Raw genomic sequence first — 6,000 nt, 5'->3', positions numbered from 1 at the left:
TACCCAACCCTACTCTACTCTACCATATCCTACTCAAACCCTACTCTACTCTAGCCTACTCTGCCCTACTCTACTCTACCCTACCTCCTCTACTCTACTCTACTCTAGCCTACCCTACCCTCCTCAACTCGACTCTATTCTACACTACTCTACCCAACCCTACTCTACCCTATCCTACTCAACACTACCCTCCTCTACTCTACTCTACCCTACTCTACCCCCCTCTACTCTACTCTACCCTACTCTACTCTGCCCTATCCCACTCACCCCTCATCTACTCTAGCATACTCTACTCTACTCTACTCTACCCAATCCTACTCTACTCTACCATATCCTACTCAACCCTACTCTACTCTAGCCTACTCTACCCTACTCTACTCTACCCTATCCTCCTCTACTCTACTCTACTCTACTCTAGCCTACCCTACCCTCCTCAACTCTGCCCTACTCCACCCTACTCTACCCTACTATACGCTACACTACTCTACTCTACCCTTCTCTACTCTACCTTCCTCTACTCTACTCTATCCTACTCTACCCTCCTCTACTCTACTCTACCCTACTCTACTCTGCCCTATCCCACTCACCCCTCATCTACTCTAGCATACTCTACTCTACCCAACCCTACTCTACCCTATCCTACTCAACCCTACTCTACTCTACTCTACCCTACTCTACCCTACCCTCCTCTACTCTACTCTAGCCTACTCTACCATACCCTCCTCTACTCTATACCCTACTCTACTCTACCCTACCCTACTCTACTCTACCTACTCTACCCTACTCTACTCTACCCTACTCTACCCTCCTCTACTCAACCCTACTATTCTCTTCTCTACTCTACTCTACCCTACTGTACCCTACCCAACCCTACTCTACTCTACCCTATCCTACTCACCCATCATCTACTCTAGCCTGCTCTACTCTACTCTACCCTACTCTACCCTATCCTACTCAACCCTATTCTACTCTACCCAACCCTACTCTACTCTACCATATCCTACTCAACCCTACTCTACTCTAGCCTACTCTACCCTACTCTACTCTACCCTCCTCTATTCTACTCTACTCTACTCTACCCTACTCTACCCTATCCTACTCAACACTACTCTACCCTACCCTCCTCTACTCTACTATACCATACTCTACTCCACTCTACTCTACTCTACTCTACCCTACTATACCCTCCTCTATTCTACTCTACCCTACTCTTCTCTACTCTACTCTACCCTACTCTACCCTACCCTACCCAACCCTACTCTACCCTATCCTACTCACCCATCATCTACTCTAGCCTACTCTAACCTACTCTACCCTCCTCTATTCTACTCTACCCTACTCTTCTCTACTCTACTCCACCCTACTCTACCCTAACCTACCCTACCCAGCACTACTCTACCCTATCCTACTCACCCATCATCTACTCTAGCCTACTCTACTCTACCCTACCCTACCCTACTCTACCCTACTCTACCCTCCTCTATTCTACTCTACTCTACCCTACTCTTCTCTACTCTACTCTACTCTACCCTACTCTACCCTACCCAACTCTACTCTACCCTATCCTACTCACCCATCATCTACTCTAGCCTACTCTACTCTTCTCTACCCTACTCTACCCTATCCTACTCAACCCTACTCTACTCTACTCTACCCAACCCTACTCTACCCTATCCTACTCAACCCTACTATACTCTACTCTAGCCTACTCTACTCTACCCTACCCTACTATACTCTACTCTAGCCTACTCTACCCTACTCTACTCTACCCTACCCTCCTCTACTCCAGCCTACCCTCCTCAACTCTACTCTACTCTACTCTACCCAACCTTACTCTACCCTATCCTACTCAACCCTACTCTACCCTCCTCTACCCTCCTCTACCCTACTCGACTCTACCCTACTCTACTCTACTCTACTCTACCCTACTCTACCCTCCTCTATTCTACTCTACCCTACTCTTCACGACCCTACTCTACCCTACCCTACCCAACCCTACTCTACCCTATCCTTCTCACCCATCATCTACTCTAGCCTACTGTACTGTACTCTACCCAACCATACTCTACCCTATCCTACTCAACCCTACTCTACCCTCCTCTACTCTACTCTACCATACTATACTCTACCCTACCCTACTCTACCCTACTCTACCCTCCTCTATTCTACTCTACTCTACCCTACTCTTCTCTACTCTACTCTACTCTACCCTACTCTACCCTACCCAACTCTACTCTACCCTATCCTACTCACCCATCATCTACTCTAGCCTACTCTACTCTTCTCTAGCCTACTCTACCCTACTCCACCCTACCCTCCTCTACTCTACTCTAGCCTACCCCACCCTACTCTACTCTAGTCTACCCTACTCTACTCTACTCTACTCTACTCTACTCTATTCTACTCTACTCTAGCCTACCCCACCCCACCCTACTCTACTCTACTCTAGTTTACCCTACTCTACTCCACTCTAGCCTACTCAACCCTACTCTACCCTACCCTCCTCTACTCTACTCTAGCCTACCCCACCCTACTCTACTCTAGTCTACCCTACTCTACTCTACTCTATTCTACTCTACTCTAGCCTACCCCACCCCACCCTACTCTACTCTACTCTACTCTACTCTGACATTGGTGCATCATGAATCCACCTGCCCAACCTGTGAGTGAAACATACAGTATAAGTGCATATGAATGTCTTGTGTATAAGGAGCAATCTTTACATTGCATATACACTGAGTGAACAAAACATTAAAAACACCTTCCTAATATTGAGTTGCACCCCCTTTTGCCCTCAGAACAGCCTCAATTGGTCTGGGCATGGACTCTACAAAGTGTGGAAAGCGTTCCACAGGGATACTGGCCCATGTTGACTCCAATGCTTCCCACAGTTGTTGGATGTCCTTTGGGTAGTGGACCATTCTTGATACACACAAGAAACTGTTGAGCGTGAAAAACCTAGCAGCGTTACAGTTCTTGACACAAACCTGTTCATCTGGCACCTACTATCATACCCCGTTCAAAAGCACTTAAATATTTTTTAAATATTTTGTCTTGCCTATTCACCCTCCGAATGGCACACATACACAATTATTTCTCAATTGTCTCAAGGATTAAAAAGGATTATTTTGAACCTGTCTCCTCCCCTTAATCTACACTGATTGAAGTGACATCAATAAGCGATCATAGTTTCGCCTGGATTATCCTGCTCAGTCTATGTTGTGGAAAGAGCAGGTGTTCTTAATGTTTTGTACACTCAGTGTATATAAGGAGTTAATGGGGGGTATCAGTCTTTGTCATTGTAGCCATTTCACTACGTCTTGTCTCTGTAATAGGCACACACAGAGCCATAGACATCAGAGCCATAGACATCTCAAGCCGAAGCACAGCCGAAGCACAGTCCTGGATAATGGAGAAAGTTCCTCTTCCATGGATTCTTCTCAAAAGGAATGAAGGAAAACTATTGTTTTTAAATGAATAAGACATTGTTTAAGAAAGAAATGTACTTTCCAATTAAATACCATTGCATTATCTCAGCATTGCTGACTAGATATCTAATGTTTTTGTGCAACACATCATTTTTTGATTTCTTTAATTATTTCAAAAGTTTTCTTGGTAAAAACGAATAAGATCTTGAAGACTACTTCTTAGTGATGGGCATGAGTAATCGAGTACTAGAGTACTGAAACGGACGTCAAAGCTCGATCTTCAACCAGAATTTTTTTTAAATCAAATACTCTAAAACTATTTGGTGGAATGTGCTTTGTGGCTACCCGAACAGACAAGTTACATTTTGTCTTGAAGACAACGTTAATTCGCTTTGACTCCACTTCCATTTGTACATGTGCATTTGCAGGGCATAACAAAAAATAAACCAAGCCAAGAATCACACCGTTCTTCTCCATAAATTCCCTTTCCCGTTCCCTCCCACACACACATGCTGAGTGCACACAAGCTCCCATTAGACCTACAGAAATAAATGTCAATAAAAACATGCCTAACTGATGGGATACAGAAGCTACATTCCTTGCCAAATGACGACAGTTTTATCACAAATTCAAAAGGGACAAGTTAATTGAAGTAGGAAAATATGTGTTCCAACAACGAGCTGCAGTTTTGGAATAATTGCATCCCGCCTATTTTCCGCTTCAGCTTTGCGAACTGCTAGTGCCATTTACAATTGGTTAGCCTAGACTATAACCCCCCTAAAAATAGACCGGTTCCACACTGAAAATATGCAAAAACATTAGTTTGAGCCCTGTTTCAAAATTGTATTGACATTTTATTTTATTTAACTAGGCAAGTCTGTTAAGAACAAATTCTTATTTACAATGATGGCCTACCCTGGCCAAACCCGGACGACACTAGGGCCAATTGTGCCCTATGGGACTCCCAATCACAGCCCGATGTGATTCAGCCTGGATTCGAAAGTGGGACTGTAGTGATGCCTCTTGCATTGAGATGCAGTGCCTTAGGCCGCTGCACCACTTGGGAACACCCTGGGAGAATAACTCAAGAGTGATCATCTGATATCCCCTCCAAAATTGCATTGGAGGGAATAGCAGCTGCTTTATATTCTCCTGACCAATTTAGCTATTTAGTGTTTTTTTGTGTGCTTATTGTAACTTATTTTGTACATAACGTTCCCGCCATCGTTTCCTATGACCGAAAAGAGCTTCTGGACATCAGAACAGCTATCACTAACCTCAATATTGATAAGGACTTCAAAGAGTTGGAGGTGAAGGACATGTTGATTATCACGGATGAGGCCCAAATCCAAGACACTCAGAAAAGGAGGCGCTATAGAGGCCAGCGTGCGGAATACCTGACAAGACTACATTGGAGAATGAATAAACTGCCTCTGCCCTCAGTTCTGTTGGCTAACTTGCAATCACTGGAGAATAAACTGGACAAGCTCTAATCGAGACTATCCTATCAACGTGATCTGAAGAATTGTAGTATCCTATGTTTCCCCAAGTCGTGGCTGAACAAGGACATGGAAAATGTTAATCTAGCTGGTTTTTCTATACATCGGCTGGACAGAACAGCAGGATCAGAGAAACTCAGGGGAGGGGGTGTTTGTACCTTTGTTAACAACAGCTGGTGTGCAATTTCTATTATTAAGGAAGTCTCAAAGTTCTGCTCGCTTGAGTAAGAATACCTAATGATAAGCTGTAGACCATACTATTTACCAATCAACATTTTTTTGTAGCTGTCTATTTACCACCACAAACCAGTGCTGGCACTTAAGACCACACTCAGCGAACTGTATAGGGCTGTAAGCAAACAAGAAAATGCTCATCCAGAGGCGGTGCTCCTAGTGGCCAATAATTATAATGCAGGAAAACTGAAATCTGTTTTACCTCATTTCTACTAGCATTTCACCTGCGCAACTACAGGCAAAAAAACTTTACATCACCTTTACTCTACACACAGAGAAGCATACAAAGCTCTCAATCGCCCTCTATTTCTTTTCAAATCTGACCATAATTCTATACTTGTGATTCCTGCTCACATGTAAAAACTCAAACAGGAAGTACCAGTGACGCGCTCAACACGAATGTGGTCCGATGAAGCAGATGCTAAGCTACAGGACTGTTTCGCTAGCACAGACTGGAATATGTACTGAGATTCATCCCATGGCACTGAGGAATTTACCACATCAGTCACAGGCTTCATTAATAAGTGCATCAACGACGTCGTACCCACAGTGACCGTACGTATGTACATATCCCAACCAGAAGCCATGGATTACAGGCAAGATTCACACTGAGCTAAAGGCTAGAGCTTCCACTTTCAAGGAGTGGGACACTATTTATTTATCCTTTACTTAATTAGGCAAGTCAGTTATTAAGAACAAATTATTATTTACAATGATGGCCTACACCGGCAAACCCAGGCAATGCTGGGACAATTGTGCACTGCCCTATGGGACTCCCAATCATGGCCAGATGTGATACAGCCTGGATTCAAACCAGGGTGTCTGTAGTGACCAAATAA

General features: G+C 44.1%; 1 protein-coding gene across 4 annotated transcripts in view; it reads right to left on the bottom strand.

The window, feature by feature from the left end:
- Nucleotides 1-6,000, bottom strand: part of LOC110498372 (AT-rich interactive domain-containing protein 1B) — a 309,442-nt gene that overhangs the window by 23,905 nt on the left and 279,537 nt on the right. The window lies entirely within an intron of this gene.

The sequence above is a fragment of the Oncorhynchus mykiss genome, chromosome 19 (assembly GCF_057628025.1).
Source record: "Oncorhynchus mykiss isolate SJ-2025 chromosome 19, ASM5762802v1, whole genome shotgun sequence".
NCBI classification, from domain to species: Eukaryota; Metazoa; Chordata; class Actinopteri; order Salmoniformes; family Salmonidae; genus Oncorhynchus; species Oncorhynchus mykiss.
This window is presented reverse-complemented; position numbering and strand designations above follow the sequence as displayed.